The sequence below is a fragment of the Lepidochelys olivacea genome, assembly GCF_965140295.1.
Source record: "Lepidochelys olivacea isolate rLepOli2 genome assembly, chromosome: 9".
Classification (NCBI taxonomy): Eukaryota; Metazoa; Chordata; order Testudines; family Cheloniidae; genus Lepidochelys; species Lepidochelys olivacea.
The window spans coordinates 29,236,479-29,263,468 of NC_140419.1; the positions used below are offsets into that span (position 1 = coordinate 29,236,479).

The 26,990-nt window shown below is 38.6% G+C and overlaps 1 long non-coding RNA gene across 2 annotated transcripts in view; it reads left to right on the forward strand.

Annotated features, from left to right (window-relative positions):
• The first annotated feature begins 23,196 nt into the window (after positions 1-23,196).
• Positions 23,197-26,990, forward strand: part of LOC311526665 — a 126,393-nt gene continuing 122,599 nt past the window's right edge. For both annotated transcript variants that reach the window (XR_014713085.1, XR_014713086.1), the window contains exons 1-2: positions 23,197-23,265; positions 25,759-25,801. This is a non-coding gene — a long non-coding RNA (uncharacterized lncRNA). The remainder of the gene's footprint in view (positions 23,266-25,758; positions 25,802-26,990) is intronic.

Below are 26,990 nucleotides of genomic sequence, written 5' to 3' on the forward strand. Positions count from 1 at the left end.
CCTATAAACCATTGGGCTTTATCTGGGCCTTCTTTTTGTTCTCTGATTGTCAATAAAACTCATTTTAAGGGTAACAAGGACATCTAAATGTCATCTGTCACAGTGTTAGAGAGATTAAGTTTGTTTAGGAACTTGTGCTCGACAAAAGGCCACTATTTGTTCGGCAGATACAAAGCAGTGTTGGCTATCAGTGCTCTTGATTTAGAAGGAGGCCCCTGGAACATCTAGGAAAGATCAGCTCAGTTGCAGGTGATAGTGAGAGGTCTCTTGACATAACAGCATTTAAAACAACACCAAAATAAATATGGTTTTGAACTAAAAGCTATTTTATTGCGGGGAGAGAGGGTGCTTTCCATTTCCTTTGTAGACAGCACATTACTAACGTAGCCTCCCAGACCAGAGGTAAGAAAACAGCCATTGACAGCCATCGGCCTGTTTAAAAACATGACACCCACACCTGATAGTCCTTGAATGAATGATAAAAGAAGAGGGAAAAGAGGGTTTTTTTCCAGGGAAAATCCAACAATAATAGGTTCTGCATTAACTCAGCATTCACTCAATAATGAGGCTAAATGGAAAGTACAGATTAATGAAGACATTGGTGTTATTAAAATCAAATCCTCTGGTTCATATGCTTTTCTTAATAATGAACATTGTGGCTATTGGAGAGGAAGAACAGGATTTTTTTTCTATTAATTTGGCACACATCCCAGATCTCATTCAACCAGAACCTATCCAGTGCAAAATGCAACCCATGGCCTTTATGTTCCACAGTCTTTCCATTTTATATTTGTGTTAATCCAGAAAGAAGGCTTTTCTTTTATCAAATTAAAGAAAAGCAAAGGGTGATCTCTGAGCCTAGATATTAATTAAATAACAGACTAGCCATGTTCCTCTCAACACAAAGGTTGGTTGAAGAATAAGTACTAAAATATACATGGGATTATCCTTATTTGCACTACCTATTTGTGCACTTTTAATATTTTTGTGTGTCATTAAGAATATAAAGGAATAATGCTTGTGAAGTGTTTGGAGGCTTTTTAAAAACTGAAACATATAGTAGAATATCTAGGTCTTAGACAATTTAATATGGTTTAGTCTCATTCTGTGAGCTTGCACAGTTTTGGTACCAAAAGGAGCATTTGAAACAGAGCTAAACAATGTGGTTGGCAGAGCTAAGTGATATTTTACAATATGGTCTCTGGGCAATGATTGTTTGTAATATGGAAGGAGACTGAATATCTTTCTTGGGTGTATATCTGTTTGTTGATGTTTAAGGCTAAATCCTGCAGTACTGACACCACTGGGAGTTCTGCTTGACTATCACTACAAAATCTGCTCCTTAGTGAAGTGATTTTAACTATGTTGTTCCTTTCCTGGTGGTCTATAGATTCAAATATTTTGAAAATCATGCAGTGTGGAACTGGGAGAGAAGAGGTGGCCCGTGGGAAAGGATTCTTACTCTTCTCAAGTAGTCTAAAAATGAAAGAGCTGAAGAAACTCTGCTTCTTAGTAAATTATAGGGGCTAATTCAAATCAGTCTGCTAATTTGATTCTTCATCTGGATTAAAGCAAGTTTGTGTTGCCAAGTAAATTATAGCATGTGTTCCATATACTGTACAAACTTCAAATCTTTTGCATAGCACAAAAATAAGCAATTTTGTGGAGGTGGAAATGAAATCACTCTAGTACAAGGTCTAAAAATCCTCTTTAGGTGCTGGAAGTAATGTTGTCTTACTCCCTTCTGGAAATGTGACTGTAAAAAATTAAAACATGTGTAAGTATTAAAACTAAACATAATATGCTTCTACTTACAGCTCCTGTACTAAGAATTTCCCTGCCTGATAACATTTAAATGCAGACCCTAAGCTACATCTGCTCCAGGAGGTGTGGGGCATTTGGTGCCATCTTTTGTGAGATCTGGCTTCTGGGACTAGTTTGGGACTGATCTAATTTCTGTTGCACATTAGTGTAGCCCAAGGGTATCAGGATAGCCAAACTGCAGTTATGGCTCCAGTCATGCCCTCTTGTCTCTTCCCATGCCCTTGAACCATGGAGATATACAGGAGTGGTTTAGAGTCCCTATGCCACCCAGGGATTCCCCTTACAAAGGAGGAATTCCCATGCAGACAATTAAGGTGGTTTTCTGGCCTTTGTGCTGCAAGATTGGCACAAAACAATTAGACTAGGAGGTCAGAAACTGTTCCTTAGCGTTCCATATTGGAATCAACTGCCAGACAAACATGGAGCAGGCTTGTGAGAAGGAAGTATGTGGCTTTTTCTTTGCGGACTTTTTAAACTGCTCTCCTGTTCTTTATTATTGTAGGTATGTGGTCTGCTATTCATTCAGCCATACCAAAGATTCCATGGTGTTTACAAAGTTAGAAGGTATGGCCTGCAAGCCAGGAACGCCTGAGTTTCCTTTCCTGCTTGGACTCTGATTTATTGTCTGCCTTGAGAAAGTTACTTTACCTTTGTGCCTCAGGCTCCCATCTGTAAAATGGGAATAATAATGTATACCTACCTCATGGGAGTATTGTATGAACGAACGGTCACAGGGCACTCTGAAGATGTAAAGTGTTCTGTAAGGACTAAGTGATATTGTTAAGAATAACCCTGATTTGTTTGGTGGTTTTGCATTAAGATTTATTTCCACTGCTATACAGTATCTTCTATCTTTTAAAAATCTCTTCTGACTGTGATGCAAACAAACGAGAAAAAGTACATGATTTCTGGTATTGAATCATTTCTCCATTATTGTAAAGTGCAAATTGTTTCATAATTTTTAAATTAAAAAAAGCAAATGGCATTTGAGAGACTCCTTCCTTTGGCCCTGCAGCAGCAATACTATTGAAGGCCTAATTACTTATGCAAGTAATCCTATTGACTTTATTGGAAATACTAAGTACTAGTCAGTGTGAGAAGGACTTGCAGGATTAGGCCTCAGTTAGGAAATGGTATTAATGCCATCTAAAACCTGACCACCTTCTCTAGCTTCAAACAAGTTCTAGCTGTGTTAGAGTGTTGAAACTGGGACACTTGGAATAGTTCTGAGAGCAGAAAGCTCTCTGTAGAGCCAGATCACGCAAACTTTATAAATGTAAAACTTTCAATAGGAATTTTGCATTGGTAAAGTCTGCAGGATTGGGCTATCAGTCTTTGAGCTTCTTACATGCTGTTGGAAATAAATAGGCAGAGGTGCCTGGGAATCTTCAAGAGCACAGAACTTCTTCATTAAGGGCAGGATTCAGATACCCTTTCTGACGTTGAGAAGTCCCTTATGTCAGTGGGACTAGTTGTGTAATGTCCTGTTTGAATGGAGTCCCAAAGGATATAATCCTGCCAGTTGGTGGGTGCCTTAATTTCCCCTTGAAGTCAGTGGGAGCAGAGGGCTCTAGCCAGTTGGCAGGATTGAACCTTTAATATTAAGTGGTAGAATTACTCAGGTGTACCTGAGAGAGTTGAAAGATTCTTTTACAGCAGCTGTTAAGAAATGAACAGAAGGAGAATGGTGAAAATGGCTTCTTCGTGTTTTTTATTTGCTACAGACATTAGATGTGGTTCATTTTGGTTAAGTGAAACATTTTCTATTGTTGTTTCTGATATTATTCCTGCTTATGATTGAAATAATGACAACAGCAATCAACTAGCTGTATACACTAAAGAGAAGACTGAGCTGTGGTCCTTCATTGGGGTTAGCAGAGTCTGAAGTTGTTAATTTATTTCAGTTTGTGACTGTATGTGAGATCTGTCCATACTCTCTTTGCAATGAGTTTAACATTCAAATTGCAGAACAATTCCAGTTAGAAAAGTTATTGCCATTTACAGTTAATTCCAACAACTAACAGAGAAAAATCTAGCAAGAAAACAAAAGTGTGTTTTATTATATTTTTACAACTATTAACTTATTGTGAATTGCTAAGGTTTGTAAAGATCTTTGAAGATGAAAAGCTCTATATAATATTATTGTACTGGCTTGGAGAAAGTAAAAAAAGAAAAAAACCTGTTCATCTTGATATAATCCTTTTAGAAATTTTAACAAATCCAACTGCTTTCAAGTACTGGAAACATTTTAGAAAGTGCCACCAGACTGCTGCTGTTGCTCTAGGCTATCTTATCATATACCATAGCATGCATGGAACCAAAGCTTAACTAAGGTCTTTCTAATGAATTTTGAACAGTTACATGGACCTAATTGACTTTAGGTCCTGTTTGAAAGGCAACCTCTTCATGCTGCAATACTTAGCAGAAACCCGAGTTGTGTTATCAGCCTACTCTGCATTTTTCATCATCTGAAAGAGCTATGAATAATGCTTAGTTTATGAACTCCATGCAAGTATGTGCCTTTTCCATAAGGTGTCTCAATAATAGATTTTTCAACTTTTGAAAGGAACTGAAAATGTATGTTGTTCTGCTAACTACTCTTCCAGCTCTAGTTTCTCTATCTCAAATTTGGTAACCAAAATGATTCTTGGCTATAAAAAGCCAGCGTTTTACCCAACTCTTTTGATATTGATTCTTTCATACATTCACAAGAATGTTTTGAGATTTTCCACAGTATTCCAGAAATTATCTTCCCTTTAGTCTAATACAGTGTACAGAACAGGGATCTCAAAGTCCAGATATCCTGGATTCCATTTAGAACAGTACAGAATTGAGTTGTTTGTGATACTGATCTTCAGAAGTGTTCCATATCCACAATTCTTACTGAAAACATATAATAGGAATTGGACTTTGGATCTGATCCAGCATGCCATCTAGTCCAGTATCTTGTCTCTGACTGTGACCAGTACTGTTTGATTGAGTGGAATGTCTAAGAACCCTGTAGTCAGCAGATGTGGGATCACCTGCCCCCCATAATACTTGGCACATAGTTGAAGCACTGAAGCATAAGGCTTCATATCCTTTCAAAAAATGTTGCTGTCATTACTTATGATAGGTCTGGATATTCTTAATATTCATATAAATGTTCAGTCCCTTTATGAATCTTGTTAAGTACTTGGCCTCAACAATGTCTTGTGACAATGAGTTCCACAGTAGAGTTGGTCAGGGAAAAGAATTTCTGCACAAAATTCGAACATTTTAAAATAATAATGTTCCAAAGCACAATTAAAAGCCAAAATTTCCTGCAGAATACAAATTCTGAAAAATGTCAATTTAGGACCATCAAAGCATGTTTGCCTTTATAGTATGTTATATTTAATATGTAAATAATTCAATTCATATCTTAATAGACTATAACATTTGAAACAAAATGAATCACGATAGTCAAAAACTTTAATTGAAATCAACACGTTCCTATGAAATGTTTTTTATTTTGACTAAACTGCATTTTTTGATGGAAAATGATGGAAAACTTTTCGACCAGCTGGATTCTACAGTTTAATTACATGTTGTGTGAAATAGTGTTTCCTTTTTCTCATTTTGAACATGCCACCTTTTGATTTTAGTAAATTGCCCTTGTTTCCATATTATAAGACAGAGAGAACAGAAGCTCACAACCTTTTCTAGCCCATTCAGTATTTTATACACTTTTTTCATCATGTCCTCTTTTCTTCATCTCCTTTCCAAGTTAAATAATCCCAGTCTTTTAAAGTTTATCTTCATATGAAGGTTTTTCCATGCCCTTGACCATTTTTGTCACCTTTTTTTGAACCTCCCTCTGTCATATCCTTCTTGAGATGGTGACCAGTACTGTACACAGTATTCCAGATGAGACAACACCATTGAATTAAATAAGGGTATTTTAAAATTATCCATATTACTCTCCATCCCATTTCTTACGCAAACTTATATCTTGTTAGCTTTTTTGATCGCTGTTGAACATTGAGCAGGGAACCTCATTGAACTGTCTTCGATATCTCCCCAGGTCTCTTTTCTAGGTTGGTAGTTTGAGTTATGCTTTGAACTTCTGATTTGAATAAAAACTCAAACTGAGACTGTCTGAGCCACTGAATTTCACCTGCTTTTGTTTTGAAACCCTAAATCATCCCAGGTTCATGCAACAGGTTTGTGAACTGTTTGACAAACCTGTGCTGAGGTTTGAGTTTGCAACAAAACTAGGCAAGTTTTATGCATTGTTTTTGACTTTATAGTTTAGTTTATGTGTATAGTTTTTAGTTTATTCCTGTCTCCAGCATCATATTGCTGTGTGTAATAGCTCTGTGTTTCATGCAGTCCGCTATCTGTAAAATGGGTATAATACTTGCCTATCTCACAGGGTGGTGTGAAACTTAATTATGGTCAGCCTGTGGCTGTATCATCCACAATCAATTAGGGAATTGCAGAGGAAAACCACACACATCAGTGCCTGGAGGAAATCTGCCTGCAGAATACACAGGTGTACAGAATATTTCCAGGAGCAGTGGGAGTGTGCACACAGGAGCAGCGGCAGGTGTGTCATGTGCTTGGGTGCTGCTTGTGCTTTCACCATTCCTTGGACCTCTGCGACAGGGATATGGCAGGCACAAGAGACACCTTCAATTGGGTATTTTGCTAACGGTGTGGCATGAGGCTGTTCCTCTCACAGATCTAAAACAGTGGAAAAGGGCTGCCTATGCTGTCCCTGCTCTTTCCCTTGCAAGGGAGGCCAGAATAAATGCTAGGAAAGTGCTTTGAAATTCTTCAGTGAACCTGTATAGGGCAAACTATTATATTTATGAACTTTTTTTAATGTGATTTGTGCAATTTGATAAAATGGTGCCTAACCCTGACTGTTGATGCCTCTGCCATGTACTTAAAGTATAATCTTTAGAAAATGATAAATCCTGCAATTTCACCCCAATAAAATAAAACATCTACCCCCACCCCCACAATCAACCAAGAAAATGAACAAAAATAATCCTCATCCTATTACTAACCTTGTCATGCTCCTCCCTCCCCAAAAGCCTGGGAGAATTAGATGGGCTTTGCCATGCACCCTCAAGATGAACAGATTTTACCTTCTTTGGACCTTTTAGTTGGAGTATATTCCAAAATCAAGACTTCTCCCTTTTAGATTGAGTGTCCCTGCTGATCACGATCTTGGCAATATCATACATTAAAAAGTGGTCTCTTGAATAGGTATCAAGCCATTTATGTAAAACAGTATGCCAGGGATAACTTCTAATTAATCCAGATCACGGGTACATGACCTTACAGGTTCTTGTGAGTAAACTTGTGTGTTTCAGATAAGGCTAACCTTAAATCTTCATCTTGGTTTATTAAATTTGGTGTTGGCTTCAGTGGCTCTATTCCCATAAGTAAGGACCACTTCTCCTACTCGTTGTTGTTGATTGTTTCTTTGGATTTATGTAAGGATTCCAGGATCAGGCCCTGAGAAATAAAGAGGACCCAGGGCAGATATTCAAACCTCAATACTATCTTTCAGTTTTCAGGAAGCAACAGAAAGGAAAATGTTCCATATATTGACGTTAAGATTATTTTGGATCTCAGCTGAGCACTTCCAAACTTTCTCCATATATCAAAGTACGTGACAATTTTTTATTTTATATCAGGACTACAACCTCATTCAGAAAGGTTCTGCAAACTTTTTTTTTGTACTTTCCTTTATAATTTTCAAGAGATCCACTTTCCATGTGACTTCTCATTTATTTCAGTGGGAATCCACACTGGCACATCTCTGTGTAGAGTCAGGGCATAAGTTTGGCCCATAGCTATTAAGTATTCAGGGCATTCTAAAGAATTTCAGGAGAGTGCATATTCTCCACCTTCAGATAGGAAAAATGTTGAGATTTGAAGCAGGAAAAATTTGAGACTTAAATTATCTTGTTCAATTAACTGGAACATTTTAATTTTTACTAGAGCTGAGTGAGTTTGAGTAAATGCGATGAGTTGGAAGCTCACTTCATTTAGCAGATATCAAAAACACCCAAAATGTTGCCCAGTTTAATTCACTCTTGCCAAGCTGGAAAATGCACCTTTTATATAAGGTCAGTGAACAAAAAAAAAAAAAAAAAAAGACCAAATTTTACTTTGATACACAGGCATAACTCCCAGTGACATGAACTTGTGTTCTACATCTATATCATAAAGAGGAATTTGGCACTTAGCAGCAAATACCTACTACCAGATGCAATGTTTACTACTGGGAGTTATTCCCAATGAAGTCAATAAGAGTTTCTCCAGTGTTCTAAATGAAATATGTAAGTAAAGTCTTGTTTTATGCCTTAGGTTGTCTCTTTTGCCTTTCCTGTCTCTTATCAAACACATACCAGTACAGTAGTTTGTTCAGTCATGCTCAATAATGTGGATTTTATTTTTTGGCTTTATACCCTGAGCTTAAGGGGGTACATTTTGTGAAGAGTGAATGAACCACGTAAATAGCTGCCACTAGGAGCTTAAGAGCTACAGGTTTTAAATTAGAAGGTGCTTTTTTTGTCAAATAGGTCTCTGTAGTTCTAATATGAGTAACAAAACACAAACTTTTCAAGTCAGAAAAGAATCTTTAGTCTGACTCTGCCTCACACTTAACTCTGTGTCCTTGTCAAATTTGACTATGTTTAGCATTAAAAGCAACATCTGTCTGTAGATGTAAAAGTGCTTTACAAATATGAAAGGGTCATTGGATTTTTTTTACAAACTAATTTTTAAACATCAATTTTCTGATAAAGCACCCTTTAAATAGTAAGCCCTGATTTTTCTTTTTTAAAAAGTTACTTTAAAAAATTAAAGATTTATCTGTTTCCCGGAAATTGTTTAGAAAGGTCTTTTGTTGGCTCAAGAACAAACTGATCAGGCCTAGACTCCTTCCTCCTTCATTTTATTTCTGTGCCCAATCATGCTTCCATTTTCAGTTTCAGCTCTTTTGCTACTGGTAATTAGTAAATCCCATTTTCAAAGTGTGGGGAATGAGGTGCATTATAAACAAACCAGTGACCCTGGGTATACACAAAGTGCTCTAAAATTCAGGAGTGCAAAAATATTCTTTTTTAAATCCCTTTATAATAATCTTATAGGTTTATTGTGACAATAGAAATGTTAGAAGGAAATGTTATTTAAGGTGTTCCTTTAACAAATTAGAATAGTCTGAATTCTGACAATTTTTCATTGCATTTTTGTTTGAATTTTTATATGAATTTGTTTTAGCTGTTTTAAGGTCTCTTTTGCCTTAGCTTTTCTGAAAACATTCATGTGATCTAAATTTTACTAGCATGAATGCTGGAGAAAGATGAAAGAATTTTCACTGGACATGCTTACAGTTATCCAAACAGGGAATAAACACAACAGCAAGTGATTTATCGGAGCAAACACAGCTAACCAATAGTTGTTCCATATTTGAGTAGTGAATATGGAAAACCGGTACTTCCAAAAATCTGTGCACAGTCAATGAAGCATATTTTTAAACACTTCCAAACAACTTATAAACTCAAGGGAATTGAGGTTTTCCAAAATATCAGATAAATTATTAATTGCAAATTATTGGGTCAATTCTCATTACTTCCACCTCAGATTACCTTCTTGAGGAACTGTTATTTATTTATCTATGTATGGATGAATTAACTGAGATATTAAGGGCCAAATTCTCAGAAGTGGTCTCTACCTTCAGTGCTTTCATTTTTTGGTGCTCAAATCTAGAGATCTAGGTTCTGATTATCAGAGATGCTGCATACTTAAGATTCCAGTTGAATTCCATGTGTGCTGCAGGTATTCAGTAACTTTGAAAATCAAATTCTAGGCATCTTAAGTTAGGAAACCAAAACAGAAGCATATAAAAAATGAGTTCCTTTTTGAAAACTTGGGCCTAAATAACTTGTCCAAGATCACACATGCAGTCAGTGACAGAGCTGGGAAAGAACTTAGAAATTCTGATTGTATATTAAGGTGTTGAACTCACTTCTGTGAAAAGGGACAAAGTCGTTTTAATTATAGTCTGGGTATAGTCTACTCTTCCTCTTTTACTGATAACAACAGAAATGTTGCATAAGACATGGAGAAATAATAAGCTTTTATGTAGTAGAAAGTGGCCCATAGGAAGTACCGCCCTGCATGATTAAAAACATGAACTAAAGCTTGGAGAGATGGTCTCCTGAAGATCTACAACTGTCAGTTCCAAGTGATGGTAGGTGGGATAAAGTGAAGTTGCTAGTATGAAGCATACCTAGCATGACCCTGCACCTTGCTCTCCTGCCAGTTCACTGACCCTAAGAGCTCTGAAGAAAGCTATGGAGAAACTTCCATAAGTTATACTGCACCTGAGCAGGCTTTCTCTGCCTTACAAGGGGTAAGGTAATGAGATTCATCTTGATTGTGTGCTTGAGACTTGGTCCAGACTTCCCTCATCTGCACCGTAAATTTTCTACAGAGGGCAGGATAGTGGGTCTCCCACACACAAAAAATGATATTTTTGCTAAGTGAGAAATCACTGGAGCAAGCAAACTGCCATCCAATAGAGTGGGCAAAGACTCCTTCAGTATATTCCTGGGGCATACACCAAACATTGTCGTGCAATCTTCTAAAGCAGATGAAATTATTAAAACCACCCTGGTAGCCACCTATGCTGCCCTAGCTATGTTGCCCTAGCTATGCCACATGAGCCCTAAAACTGTCACACACAAAGGCTCCACAGGAAGTCCACAATTGTCATGAGCTCTCTGTCTGCCTCTGGCACTATCTGTCAGAACCTCTTCATCCGAAATCAAGGTAAAGAATCAGCAACACTAAATACTGCAGGACAAAGGCACAAACCATCCTTGTAACCGTGGGCAACCTGGATGTTTGGTGATTGACAATGTGAATGACAGTTGGTCAGTCTAAATTATCAGCGTCTCATCATGTCAGATGTCACCCGACAAGATGATGGCCACTAAAAAGGGAATAATGTGAAAAGTTATAAAGCCTATTATCTCCTGCTGAACCATTTCTTCTAAGTATCTCCAAAGCTCCAGAAAAATAAGCCCAGAATCCCACATTTAAAATACAACTGGTTTACTAGGAGAGAGTGGCCACTCAGAACTCCATTGGGAAACCCCTCCGAAGTCTCAAAGGAACTCGTCCTAAAGGACCCACTTACCCCCAATTTTGGGGATACATAAGAACTGCCATACTGGGTCAGACTAATGGCCTATCTAGCTCAGTATCCTGTCTTCTGATAGCAGCCAATGCCAGGTGCTTCAGAGGGGATGAACAGAACAATCAAGTGATCCATCCCCTGTCACCCAATCCCAGCTTCTGGCAAACAGAGGCTAGGGACACTTCAGAGAATGGTTTTGCATCCCTGCCCATCCTGGCTAATAGCCAGTGATGGACCTAACCTCTCTGAACTTATCTAGTTCTTTTTTTAAACCTGTTATAGTCTTTGCCATTGTCTGGCAAAGAGTTCCATTGGTTGACTGGGCAATTGTGTGAAGAAATACTTCCTTTTGTTTGTTTTAACGCAGCTGCCTTTTAATTTCATTTGGTAACCTCTAGTTCTTGTGTTATGAGAAGGAGTAAATAACACTTCCTTATTTACTTTCTCCACATCAGTCATGATGTTATAGACCTCTATCATATCCACCCTTAGTCATCTCTTTTTCAAGCTGAAAAGTCCCAGTCTTATTAATCTCTCCTCATATGGACGGTGTTCCATACCCCTCATCATTTTTGTTTTCTGAACCTTTTCCAATTCCAATATATCTTTTTGAGATGGGCTGACTAGATCTGCATGCAGTATTCAAGATGTGGGCATACCATGGATTTATATAGAGGCAATATGATATTTTCTGTCTTATTATCTATCTCTTTCCTAATGATTCCCATCATCCTGTTCAATTTTTTGGCTGCTGCTGCACATTGAGTGATGTTTTCAAAGAATTAATGACTCCAAGATCTCTTTTTTGAGTGGTAAGAGCTAATTTAGACCCCATCATTTTATATGTATGGTTGCGTTTATGTTTTCTACTGTGCATTACTTTGCATGTATCAACACTGAATTTCATCTGCCATTTTGTTGCTCAGTCACCCAGTTTTCTGAGATCCCTTTGTAACTCTTTGCAGTCTGCTTTGGACTTAACTATATTGAGTGGTTTTGCATCATCTGCAAATTTTGCCACTTCACTGTTTACCGCTTTTTCCAGACCATTTATGAATATGTTGAACAGTACTGGTCCCAATACAGACCCCTGGAGACACCACTATTTACCTCTCTCCATTCTGAAAGATGCCATTTATTCCTACTCTTTCCCCCCATCTTTTCACCAGTTATTAATCCATTAGGGTACCTTACCTCTTATCCCATGGCAGCTTACTTTGCTTAAGAGCCTTTGGTGAAGGACCTTGTCAAAGGCTTTCTGAAAATCTAAGTACACTATATCCACTGGATCTCCCTTGTCTACATGCTTGTTGACCCCCTCAGAGAATTCTAACTGACTCCTCCCCAACTAATTTTGTTCATCTATGTGTTGGATAATTCTGTTCTTTACTATAGTTTCAACCAATTTGCCTGGTACAGAAGTTAGGCTTGCCAACCTATAATTGCCAGGATCACCTCTGAAGCCTTTTTAAAAAAATTGGCGTCACACTAGCTATCCTCCAGTCATCTAGTACAGAAGCTGATTTAAATGATAGGTTACATACCATAGTTAGTAGTTCTGCAATTTCACATTTGAGTTCCTTCAGAACTCTTGGGTGAATACCATCCTGTCCCGGTGACTTATTACTGTTTAATTTATCAAATTGTCCCAAAACCTCCTCTAATAACATCTCAGTTTGGGACAGTTCCTCAGATTTCTCACCTAAAAAGAATGGCTCAGGTTTGGGAATCTCCCTTACATCCTCAACTATGAAGACTGATGCAAAGAATTCATTTAGTTTCTCTGCAACGGCCTTAACTTCCTTGAGTGCTCCTTTAGCAACTTGGTCATCCAGTGGCCCCACTGGTTGTTTAGCAGGCTTCCTGCTTTTGATGTATTTAAAACATTTTTTGCTGGTACTTTTTGAATCTTTGACTAGCTGTTCTTAAATTCTTTTTTGGCTTTCCTATTTATATTGTTATACTTCAGTTGCCAGAGTTTATGCTCCTTTCTATATTCATTAATAGGATTTAACTTCCCCTTTTTAAAGGATGCTTTTTTTGCCTCTCACTGCTTCTTTTACTTTGTTGTTTAGCCACAGTGGCACTGTTTAAGTCCTCTTACTATGTTTTTTTTTTTTAATTTGGAATATACATTTAAATTGAGAGTCTATTATGGTGTCTTTAAAAAGTCTCCATGCAGCTTGCAAGGATTTCACTTTTGGCACTGTACCTTTTAGTTTCTGTTTAGATAACTTCCTCATTTTTGAGTAGTTCCTGTTTCTGAAATTAAATGCTACTGTGGCGGGCTGCTTTGGTGTTTTCCCCTCCACAGGGATGTTACATTTTATTATGTTATGGTCACTATTACGAAGTGGTCCAGTTATATTCATCTCTTGGATCAGATCCTGTGCTGCACTTAGGACTAAATCAAAAATTCACCTCTCGTGAGTTCCAGGACTAGTTGCTCCAGGAAGCAGTCATTTAAGGATGTATCCCATCCTGAGGTGACATATACTCCGTCAATATGGGAATCATTGAAATCCCTCATTACTACTGAGTTTTTTATTTTTATAGCCTCTCTAATCTCCCTGAGCATTTCATAGTCCCTGTCACCATCCTGGTCAGGGGGTCAGTAGTATATCTCTAGCCTTATGGGGCTATGTGGTTGGAATATTCCGACCATTGCATAATATAGCAAACAGCAAAAGGTTTTGCCTGGTGTGGCAACCATTCACACAGAGCCTAGCTAATCAAGGAGTGTCTGAAGTTGTTTATAATGGAAGATGAGTTACACTTCTGGTTAGGAGGCTTGTAAATAGAATTTTGCCTCTTAATAAAGAAAAAATCCTGAAGACATTATTAGGACATTTCCACTGTTGTCAAAACATCTTTTAAACTGTATTTTAATTTCAATATACAGTAAAGACTGCATCCTTGATTTCAATATGAACAAGGGGCTGCTCTTTCATACAGATATAGCAGGGAAAAGTAACAAATGAAAGGATGCACTCTGTTGATAGTGATGGCAAAAACCAGGGGGGAAATTATCACCATATTTTGAGCTTGACTTATTCATGAATATTGTAAAAAACTGAACTTAGAATAGATTTTCATTCATACTTTGTTCATGAAATAAGGGGGGAACCTCTATTTCATTATATACAATTAGTGGCTAGTACTAACAGGATGTATTGTAACTAGAAGACATGGATTGCTGCTCATTGTACTAATTTTGCTTCAAGAAATTGTGAGATGCACCTGGACTGTGAGGCAGAAAATTTTTTTACAGCCAAGAAAGATAATGAAATAGAGCTGCTGAATTTCTGTGAGTTTAAGGAAGGTAAAATCAATACACCTGATTCATTTGTTGTGCATCTGTTTACTATTTAGATTTATTTGCTTTTGGACCAATTCTGCCCCTTTTCACATTGAGTAATACATGATTCTGTAATTAATCCCCTGAGGTCAGAGGAACTATTTATGGAGTAAGGAACTAAATCAGCATGCATCAAGGTAGCTGAATCAGGCCCTTTCAAATGTAACCATTTATCTTAATTGGTAATGTCATTAGATAGGTACCACAATAAATAATGCTTGCTAGCTATCTAGGCATTTCTAATACAGTCATCACTATCGTATGAAGCAAAGATATGCTTGTTCGCACTTTGATTTTATTCATATATCATGAAAATATAATTGTCCATAGGTCAATCTGTCTCTCTCTTATGGTGCACTCTACAGCGTTCATTTTTTCACATGATTGTTCCCAAGGTTTTACAATTTGAGTTCTCAAACTTTAGGCTGAAATGGTCTGTGTAATAAAATTATCATTACACAACCATAATTTCTGGTTTAAGAGTCTCCAAAAGATAGATTCTATGTAGTAGTCATTCCATAATGATGGTAGCCATGTCACCTCAGCCTGGGCTCTCTTAGCGAAGCAAGATGGGAGGCCTCCAAAGAACACACCTGGATACTGCGGAATGTGGTGTTGGTGAATCATTAGGTGCTACTCTTTGAGTCAGCACTGAACTAAAAGCTCAGCATGGTGCCATAGGACACTGACCTGTAGACAGCATTGTCTGTAAAATGAGATTTTAAACTGAGGCTCTGAACATTTGTAGTTACTGAAAGTCCCAGGATGCTTTTTTCCAGAAACAGATGTGTTTACTTTGAACATCCTGGCCCAGTTCCAATTTTTGGAGAAGTTGCTCTGAACTCCCACCTGACAGCTGATGCATTTTGTTGTTAATTCTCAGTGGCTATCACATTCTACCTCTGATGTGGCTATATTTCAATGGTGGGTGCAGCACAACTTATAAGATGCCTCGGGTTCTTTCTTAATTAAAAGGGCTCTATAAATGTGTAAGGTATTATGTATTATGATACTTTTCATCTTATAATTTAATTTGTGATTAACAGAAATCAGAATTTAAATTAATTGCATTTTCAATTTACCTACCCTTTAGCTATAGCACTGCCTTCTACATGGCGGAATGTGGGCCCTGCCCGGGTTTATGAGATTATCATTCCTTTGTTGCTGCATATAACCCCTTTCAGTGGCCGAGGCAATGGATATTGTCCTTCAGCTCAAGTGATCAGATCCTGTGTGTTAGTTCTAACCTCAGTATGGAAAGCCTGTGTGACCATGGAACTATCCCAGTAAAGTGTATTACAGAGCCAATGGGAAATTGAAATATATATACTGAGCTGTTTTCGTAGAAAATTGCAGGAATTCTATCTAACCCTGCAGACTATTGTTGGAGTATGTCACATACCAAGGAAAATAGATTTTCTACAAAATTATTACAGGGAGTTTGTGTTTACAGGTCTTATTCCTAGAAGGCCCACAATAATCTGTATAAATATTAGAAAGGGAAATTATTGTGAGATAATCATTCCAAATCTGCTGGCTAATGATTGCAATTTCACATGGTCTTGCGGCAAAAGTAGGTGCAATTTTAGTAGCTTTTGACTTAGTTTTGTTTTGAGTTTTGAGGTTCGTTTCAAACCCCAAACTCAAAGTGAAACTCAGGGAATGCAAAGTCATTAGATCAAAACCTAAGGAAATATTTGCACAACCCCCTGAAACCTTTGAGTCTTGCAGTGCTCTTGTCTCACTGGAGGATCTGAAATGAGGAAACATCAGGGCTGCAAGAAATAATAATAATAAAAAAATACTAGATCTTGAAAACCAATCTGTGAGGAGTCAAAAGCCCTTGTCAGGCAGTTGCTCATTAAATTTATTGCTGGATATTGGTAGCAGAAATTCCAAAAACATTTTTCCCAACCTGGAACCTAAGCTACTAATTGTATATTCTCCTGCTTTCTTAGCCATAATCATTATCTCTAACAAAAATAAAATTAACCTTATTGAAGGAGTGACTGTTATTTTGTGTTATTAATTTGAAAAAAAAATTGTCCTATTAATTAGTTATCGTTCATCTAGGAACGTGAAAGCCCTTAAATGCTGCAAGGAGTCATGCTTATTGGATTCCTCTTCCTTATATTTTAGTCCCATGCTCTGAATTGGCCCTTGCTGCGGAGGGAATTACACACAGTTGTTGCAAGAAGAGAGAATAGTCCATTAGTTCTAATCCTCCTCTTCCACCTCAGTACTTTAGTCCCTGAGCCAAAGTACTTAAGATCACTGTGTCTCTACAGTCCTTCCCCTATACCAACATCTCTTCTGACATCCTGCCTTTCAGTTCTTCTTGTATTCTTCAGTTCAACTGATAGGAGCCCATGTATTAGAAGAAGGCCATTTGTTGTTTTCCCTTTTCTTTGCTTTTCTGCAACTAGCTAAACTGGTTTAGAAGGACTGATGGGAACAGTAGCAAGCCCAGTCTCTCCTTGTGTAACACTTGCTGTTAGTTCTTGCTATCTCCAAACAGCTTTTAACAATCTGCTCAATGGATGGGGTAAAAGGAGGAAGGAAAGTGAAGAAGAGGAAAATGAATACTGTAGTATCACTAGCTTTCTCAGACTGGCAACCCAAAGGGCAATGGTAGCACTGATTGAAGAGATTTGGGGTTTTTTTTATAGGATCTTCTATAAGTAAATGTGTCACTTTGAGGTGGCTACATGTCAATGAGCAGTAGCTCTCTTAGTTGGTGGGTCTAGCTCCTAAGGGCTGCCAGAACAGGTACCTATAATTTTTCTGCTGTTCTTCCTCCTCTTGCCAGTATTCATTCCCCTCTTCTTCACTTTCTATCTTCTTTTTGCCCTGCCATTGAGCAGATTTGTAAAAAAAGCTGTCTGGAGAAAGCAAGAACTAACAGCAAGTGTTACAGAGTCCAAGGGAATAGAATCATTCCGGGCAACATTTTTCAGCAATCCGTTTCCCTTAATCAATATGGGTAGCGCAGACAGTGCCAAATTGCTCACTTTTGAACTTTCAGTTCTGTTTCAGAAGTGTGAGTGAGACATGGTGGGACCCGGTTGTCTATTAGCCAATGCCTCTGACCCTTTGGGTTTCTTTCCTCCTTGATAGGTGGTTCTAGAAAGAGTTGATCATAATCAGATACAGTTCCCACCCTTCTCTAGCTCCTAGTATCCCTAAAAGCAGCATTAGGAACACTTTCTGCGGTCTATCTCTGGGTTGTCAGGGCTGAGAGAGGCCTACAGGTAATGAATTAACTGCTGCAGCAAGCAATCTTCCCATTATATTATTCTAGTGTCTAGGAGTCTTTGATAGTTTTCCATCAAATTTCTCTAGAGAAACATTTCTCTATGGGAAACTTATTTTGCAGGTTCAGTGAGATTCTGTTGGGACAAGTCCCTTCAGAACTAGCCAAACCCTTTTGCTCTGAAAATAAAGTGCCATTAGAGAACAGTCTTCCTCACCTTGTTATTGTTATAGGGGCACCTTGGAATCCCAATAATGTTAGCACACCATTGTGTTAGGTTGATCAGCTCCATAACACAGGTCTTAGGATTTCATCCAGTAATTCCTGCATCAACCTGGGATTGGGTGCCTAGACATTCTACTATTACATTCAGGCCTCCATCCTGTGCCATTGAAATCAGTGAGTTCTACCACTGTCTTTATTGGAACGAAATTGTACTCTTCTGGCACAACTTGGACCAGATCTTGAAGACTTTAGTTGATTTTCTTTTAGTTAGACCCTGATTCATTGAATTCTTACAATGTGCTTAATTTTAAACACAAACTTAAGTCCTGTTGAAGTAAACGGGGACTTTAAACATAGCCTTACAGTTAAGCATGTGCTTTAGTGCATATGCCTATGCATATGCCAAGTGCTTTACTGAACTGGGGCCTGAATGCTTACCCAGGAAAAACTGCTATTGGGATCAATGTAAGTCTTGCCTACGTAAAATATTTGTAAAGTCTTCAGGTTTGGTTACAAATATGAGAATTTTTTTGTTTGTTTGCATTTATTGTTTCAGCAGAAAAGCACATTGGAATGTTTCATAGCTTGATAATCTTTAAAATATGTGGTAGTTTTGCTTGAATGTGATGTTTTGATTAAAAATTCACCACATATGGCATGGAAAAAAAGTGCATGGCCTCAGAAGTTCAATGTTATTGAATTTCACCAATTGTTTCAGATGGAAACTTTATTTTTTTTCCCCAAAGATTTGTTTAGTTCTCAATGCTAGGACTTACTAGAGTTTGCACAATAGGCCAGCTCAATATGAAGTATTAAAATCAGGTATTGAATTTTTTGCTTTCTTTGGAGTAGTGTTATAGGAGATAGGTTTCACACACAAAAAAGTTTCCTGTCAGAACACAGCAAAAAAGAGAAGTGGAGTAACTGAGAGCATCCTTTGTGTCTGTTTTGAAACATGTTCTTGTTTTTAAAAAGGTTTATGTAATTTTATTTTTACATTTATTCTTTTGCCAGGAACATTTTAGGCCCAGCTGGGGCAAATAATTAATGTAACTCCAAAGATGCATTTTCAAAGATCCATTTTATATATTTTAACTTCTATGAGAATTCCTCTGGTGCTATTTTTATGTGAGACTCTTTTTCCATTTCAGTAAAAGGATGACACAAGATGTTTGCTTAGAAGAAGAGTCTTTGACATCCTCCTGAGAATGTTTTGATAGAATGGCATACATTTGGTAACAATTAGTAAGCCAAACAAGTTGCCATTGTTATCTCACTATGTTTGTCCAGAGCTCATAAGGAGCTTTCAGAAAATAGTCATCTCCATGTTTTCCGTTAACTGACTGCACGTTCAGCAGGGCTAAAGATGAGGACATTTTGTAAAACTCCCTTATCCTTAAGCTAAGTTTTATCAGAGAGATTTTATGCTAAGATGAGGGGTTGAAAGCAAAATGGCAAGCACTGGTATGGTTAAGTATAAAGGGATATTGTACATGTACCATGGCTCATGTTCCTATATGTGGGAAAAAATACTGATCTGTTCTTGCTGCTTCTGGATACAAGATGTTGTATCTGAGGGCTGAAAATAATAGCTCCTGGTGAGAAATCATTCACCAAGTGAAGTGTAGATGAATTTTCCTGGTCAGATTGAAAATAGGGTTAACCCTATTTTAGTTTAATTTTTGAAATTGCTCCCTACCTGGGTTTAGTTGGCTTTATTTTATTCATACTTCACTATGTAGTGTAAAAATACTCAACTTCTTTTCTGTATCTGACATGTGTTGTACTTTAAATTGTGCTCATTTGATACTTTCTGTATAACCTCGGTTCCTTTTGTAGTTGAGCTATGAGATGTCATCTTGTTTTTACTGCTAAATGTTTTCCAGTATTTATTAAATTTAATAAATAGAGATTGAGGGAGATTAGGTGGTTCATGAGACTGGTAAAGAGATAAGGAGCCTTCAAATCATGGTCACTGGTTTAATTTTAGTTCAATCCAGGTCATTAATAATCACAGGTTTGGCTGTTTTTGTGGCTTATGTAAAATGACTTGGCTTCAGTCAAGTTCCTAGTGAACTATTGTTCCCCTCACAAAAAACCCAGTGAAACTGTTACTAATTGGAACCATTGAACCTCATATTGGGAAGTGGTGAGCATTGGCTTTAGTGGGAGTTGAAGGTGTTCATCGCATCTTCTGATTAGGTCCTTTGTTTGCAGCCTCATTGGAAGGGCCATAGTTTTATGAGCTGTCATAAATATAAAGGGAAGGGTAAACCCCTTTGAAATCCCTCCTGGCCAGGGGAAAGCTCCTCTCACCTGTAAAGGGTTAAGAAGCTAAAGGTAACCTCGCTGGCACCTGACCAAAATGACCAATGAGGAGATAAGATACTTTCAAAAGCTGGGAGGAGGGAGAGAAACAAAGGGTCTGTGTGTCTGTCTATATTCTGTCTTGGCCGGGGATAGACCAGGAATGGAGTCTTAGAACTTTTAGTAAGTAATCTAGCTAGGTACATGTTAGATTATGATTTCTTTAAATGGCTGAGAAAAGAACTGTGCTGAATAGAATAACTATTTCTGTCTGTGTATCTTTTTTGTAACTTAAGGTTTTGCCTAGAGGGGTTTTCTATGTTTTGAATCTAATTACCCTGTAAGGTATCTACCATCCTGATTTTACAGGGGGGATTTCTTTATTTCTATTTACTTCTATTTTTTATTAAAAGTCTTCTTGTAAGAAAACTGAATGCTTTTTCATTGTTCTCAGCTCCAAGGGTCTGGGTCTGTGGTCACCTATGCAAATTGGTGAGGCTTTTTATCCAACATTTCCCAGGAAAGAGGGGGGTGCAAGTGTTGGGAGGATTGTTCATTGTTCTTAAGATCCAAGGGTCTGGGCAAATTGGTGAGGCTTTTTACCAAACCTTGTCCAGGAAGTGGGGTGCAAGGTTTTGGGAAGTATTTTGGGGGGAAAGACGCGTCCAAACAGCTCTTCCCCAGTAACTAGTATTAGTTTGGTGGTGGTAGCAGCCAATCCAAGGACAAAGGGTGGAATATTTTGTACCTTGGGGAAGTTTTGACCTAAGCTGGTAAAGGTAAGCTTAGGAGGTTTTTCATGCAGGTCCCCACATCTGTACCCTAGAGTTCAGAGTGGGGGAGGAACCTTGACATGAGCCATGGAGTCTGAGTGTGGGGGCACGGTGGATGAGCTTGCACTTCCACTCACTGTGCTGTAGCTCTATCTGGGCAGAGTGGAGTGTCCTGTAATCCTTCAGTGTTAAGCAGGTGAAATCATTTAAATTCTATGAATTTCTGAAGGGAATGGTCAATATTTTCCCCCAAATCTGTATTTAAAGGGTCAAATCCTGGGCTAGCCTGAGTAGCCCGGCTCAGATTTGAACAAATGCATAGGTAATACAGGAGAAAGGGGAATCCCCTCCCACTCCGTAGCTGCAGAGCAGCAGCCCAACGATTGAAGTAGCCTCAGCCAGCATTTGCTGAGAGGGGCAGGATGGGAAGTTTTGCACAACAGTGGTTCCCTCACCCTTGCCCCACTGTGTTCCCAGAGTGTTGCCACAATATGATATGCAAGCACTGTGCACTGCAGCCTCCTGCAACAGCCTTCTTGTGCTGTAGAATTGTTCCATTTCTGCTGGATGGGGCCTCTGAAATGGGAGTTGAGGGTACACAGCATCTAGGAGAATTGGGCCCAGAATCACTAATAAAATTAGTAACAGCAATAAACCCATCCTTTTTCATGTTCTCATCATCAAATCCAAGTGGTGTCAGTTCATGTTCTCTAAAGCATTTTGAATTCTATTTAGTTGGTGATTAAGTTTCTCTGTTCATGAGCAGGGGAAGCTGGTAGGAATGTTAATTTTAAGGGTAAACTTAAACTTGTCTGAAGTTGTAACAGACACTGTGAGATCAAAAGCTCTTCCAAACTGTCTTACACAAAAAGAATGCCCCAGTTTTACTGTTTTCACTCAATTTCTTCCCTCTGGAAAGAGAGTCTATCTTTAATGCACTTAAACTTGGGTATGAACTATCCATTTTGTCTCTCATCTGAAACATAATTTGCCCTATGTTGCAGTTCTTTAGATTTATGCAGTAGCCACGTTTGTTAAAGTATTTGGCAGTGGTGACATCATCTTTGTTGAAATGCCATTCTGAGTGATGAGTCCCAGATGCTAACATTCAGCAAAAGCCGAGAGAAGGAATACAGTGTAATATCAAATACAGTAAGTGGGAAGATAATAAAAGGTTATTTGCTTGTCTTTTAATATTACAAGATTTATCTTGTTCATATGTTCAGCAAGAGTTAGAAAGAGGCCAATTATGAAAATATGATTAGTTATCACCATGAGGATGATAATACTGTATGTGCTGTACGGGATCTGCTATGCTGTGAACTTGGGATGAAGACTGAATGAAACATAGATTCATTTTACATATATTTTTGCCATTTTTTTAGTTTATTCATCTCTTAAATTTTGCATGGACTGATTACAACGTATGTTGAAAATGTGCAAGAAGCCAGATGTCTCTCTCTTTGAACTGCCAGGATTTAATGTGTCATTTGGATAATGGTCATGCATGGTTATATCTGCACATCATGTTTTCTAATGTACTGTAACATGACATGCCAATGTAACCAAGAATAACACAGTTTCCTAATGACATGTCATGTCTGTGAAATGTAAAAAGGATGTGGCTTGCTGAAAACCAGGCTTGAAAATGTGACTTCATTTTAAAATAAAGTCATTCTCAATACAATTTCTACTTTACCAAAAATAGCTTTCATCATAGATTATTACAGACACATCTTCAGTTTGACTTAATTTCTGCATGTGGCACCCTGAATATTATATATTGGCTGTATGATATAAAATTATAGATAGATAGATAGATAGATAGATCTCCACTCTTATCATCTACTTTGTGAGGTTGGCCTGACTAATTTTTATTTTTTTTAAACTAGGTAGAAGTCTTCCCCCATATGGCCCTGACAAGGATGCATTTTCTTTAGGACATTATACAGGCTGAACACTTGATAGTGCTCAGCAACATAAAAACAGCATCCACAGCTTCAGAGTTGACTTGAGAGAACTGAAAAAACATTTCTGCAGGTTCATAGGCATAGTACAAACTTAGCTAAAGTTAATGGAGGAGAAAAAGACATTTAAGACATGGCCTGTTGGGGAGGTTACAAAATGAATGTGTCTTATCAATATGAAACTGTATGTGATTTGCATAAGATGTAAGGATGTGACTTCAATTAAAAGCTACGTTAAGAAAAAACAATGGATCAAAATATGACTATTTCATGGCATTATTTTATTTCTATCATTCTATTTTTAGTTTATTTATCTAGAATGAAGATTTTCAAAAACGCTCAGCATTGGACTCAGGAGCTTGGCTCTCAAGGTATGTCGGCACTTTAAAAAAACAAAAGTGTGTGTTTTCTTACTGCAGGTTAGCAGTGAAGACATGGTAACTTGGCTTTCATCTCAGCTTAACTGCTTGAGTTCAACTCCAGACCTCCTATCACAGGGGTGGGTAAACTTTTTGGCCCAAGGGCCACATTGGGGAATATAAATTGTATGGCGGGCCATGAATGCTCACAAAGTTGGGGTTGGGGTGTGGGAAGGGGTGAGGGCTCTGGTTGGAGTTGTGAGCTCTGAGTTGGGGCTGGGGATGAGGAGTTTGGGCTGTAGAAGGGTGCTCTGGGCTGGGACTGAGGTGTTTGGAGGGCGGGAGGGCGATCAGGGGTGTGGGAAGGGGTGCAGGTTCTGGCTGAGGGTGCGGACTCTGGGGTGCGGCTGGGGATGAGAGGTTTGGGGTGCAGGAGGGTGCTCTGGGCTGGGATCGAGGGGTTTGGACAGCGGGAGGGAGATCAGGGTTGGGGTAGGGGGTTGGGGCATTTGGAAAGGCTACGGGGTGCAGGCTCCCAGCGGTGCTTACCTAAAGCGGCTCCCGGAAGCAGTGTCATGTCCCTTCTCTGGCTTCTACACAGAGGCTCAGCCATGCGGCTCTGCAGCTCCCATTGGAGCACCGGAGGGGGCCATTGGAGCGCGTAGGAGCTGGAGCGAGGCCATGCTGTGGCTTCTGGGAGCCGCGTGGTGTGGCCCCAACCATGCGCCCTGGCCAGAGCGCTGAAGTGGGGCTGAGCCGCATGGTGCAGCCCCGACCCAGCGCCCTGGCTGAGTCGGGTCGAGCTGCGTGGTGTGGCCCCAACCCAGCGTCCCAGCTGGATTGCTTGTGCAGGGCCTAGCCTCATGGTCCGGCCCCCAACCCAGCGCCCCAGTGGGAGCTCGTGGGCTGGCTTAAAATGGCTCCTGGCCGGTTCTGGTCCATGGGCCATAGTTTGCCTACCCCTGCTCTATCCTATAGGCTTTAACTAGAGCTGCAAACCCAAGTTGAAAGCAGAATTTCCATGTCTTCACTGCTATTTGAACCTGTGTTACTTAACCTGACTTAAGGACCACCATTTTTTTTTTTTTGGTTAAGACGTATCTTCGATGATTTTAACAGGACTTAGTGCCTAAGCACCTAGGGCCAAATTTTCAAAAGTATTTAAACACCGAAAGATTGCATCTAGTAGGATTTTCAAATGTGCCTAAGCAAGTTAGGCACATAGCTTCCATTGAAATGAATTGAAGGTGTCTAAATACCTTTTGAAAAGCTGGCCCCTACATCATTTTTAAAATGGGATTTTGGCTCCTAAGTTTCTTTGGCACTTTTGAAAAATATACCCATAGTGCACTTATACCCAGTAATACTTTTTGGGAAGGGTATACTGTAGATGTAATGCTGTAATAGAAAATAGATCTTGTTCCCCGAATTTAGTGACAAATCTTGCTTTTGCTCATTTTATGAAACTTTTCTTCTTGAGCCATATCATTCAAGACCTGGGTGATTTAGGGTATACTTAAATGAGAGATCAAATCACTCCAACATTTAGGGCCAGTATAGCTTTAGAGCTTGCCATCAAAGTCTTGCATCTTCTTGAGTGGAATTATTTCATCTCCATTTCATGTCTTCATTTACTAGTAGGGACACCAGAGACTTCCCTGGCTAGTCTCGTACAGTCTACAGGCTACCCTGATACAGTCTCAATACAAATTTTATTAGAGAAATTTTTCCCCAAACCGTATGGTCCCTATTTTCCATGGGGCTTTTGGAACATTTCACACATTTCTTTAAACAACAAAACAAAAAACATCGATGGGAGAAGGGGACTGAAAGAAAAAGTGCCGTGAGTGGATTTTTTCCTTACATATAGAGATTACATTTCCAACTGTGCATCTACCCAGCCTCCATGTGCATCCACACAATGTACAGGAACAGATGCGTATGGCACAATTTTTTTTTATATCTGCCTGGGAAATAGCCTAAGAACTGTGCATATGCACACAAATGTTTGATTGTAGTAAGTACAAAGCTGTTTGCACCAACAAAATAAGCAAATATGTACTCATGTGATTTTGTGTACTACTTACCTATGCACTTGTATAGTTCCTTATACTTTAATATCTGTGCAGCTCCCAAGTTTTTAAAAATATAAATAATAATAACAATCTCTTCCTTCCTTCCTAACCAGGCACCCCTCATAAATGTGCCCCTTGATGTTTGCTTAAGATGCAAATTGCAGAAAAAAGAGAGAGCGTTGCCTGCTGGTGACAGTCTGTTTTTACCCCATATATTGCACATCCTTGTGATACTGTGATCCCTTTGATTCTATCTAGGTCAGTGATGTCAATGTTCTTTGCCATACTAATTGTAATTGCTCTGGGCCAGCTATTGGCTGGAAATCTGACTTTTTCCAAACAACATAGTTAACTTTGCCAGTACTGCCGTTCTTCCCTCAATCTCCACACAGTTTCAAACTTACATTTCCCTTCTTTTCCTTCCCTACAGGCTAGAGGAGTGTGCTGACACATAGTGACAAACTTGTTCTAAAGTAAGTATAACTACAGAGCTGTCAATTAAACACCCTGTGATTTCTTGCTGGGCATTATGTTTAAGTTGAAACTCTGGTGTCAGGCTCTTTGTTTGCACAGGGTTTTAGTGCAATGGCGTCTCACTGATTTCCTTTAGAAATAAATAGGAAAACACTTGCCAGCGGTATCATGTGATGTTGTGCACAGACTCTGCAGCTGTCTCTGAAATTCTTACAGAAGTGAAAGGGTGATGACTTATCCACTGTACCACCCAGACCTGTATTTTTGTCTAAAGTCACCATGTATTTGCAGAGAGTTGGAAATTATTATAATGAATATTTATGATGACATAAAAATGAGCAGCTATAAGTTGTTTCAAACATTTTTAAAAACAAGAAACCAATTTCTACAGTAAAACAAATGCATCTGTTGGAACTGAGAGAAAGTGGTAGCCCCCAGGGATGATCCCAACCTCTCTGTGTATTTGAGAGCTGGAAAACTGTCAGCGCTATAATTGTGTAACACTAATATGTGGTGTATAGATAAAAGCAAAAACATATGGGGAAAGTGCTGAGTTCATAGTTCTAGAGATCACGCATTAATCAGGGATTAATTTGAAATTGAATGCCATGAAATGTTGTGGATTCTTCCAAAATTCATAATTACAGCAGAGCCATCTTTTAAAATCTTTACATCCACTTTGGTTTGCTTGGAATATGTATTTTCTGGATTTTGAAAAAGTTATTGCTCCATAGCACAGCAGTTAAAATATGTGTATTTGAAAAAGTGTGTGTGAAAATATGTGCCGTATTGGCTTCAAAGGGGTTTGTGGGGTTCTTCTTCTCAGAATCATGACTTACAAGCAGCCAGTAATCAATATCTAGTTGGAAAAATACTTCAAGAGAATAGCACTAGCTTTTGGTTTTAGGGTTTAGAAAGAATTAGTTCACTCTTAATCTGGACATTGCCAGTGGCCTGATATTTAGATTTGTATCTGAGGTCCATAAACATCACAACAGTTTGGTGTCATTGAGTCTGTAGAATAATGTGTGTTTTAGGTAATGCACAGTACCTTGCTAAAATTAACCACTTGCGTGAATGGGAAACCTGTGCATCTACTTGAGGTTTTCATCCATCCAAATGTGATCATGCAAAAAAAATAAAGAAATGGTCTGATTTAGACACAATTGATTCATATTAGCCATATTC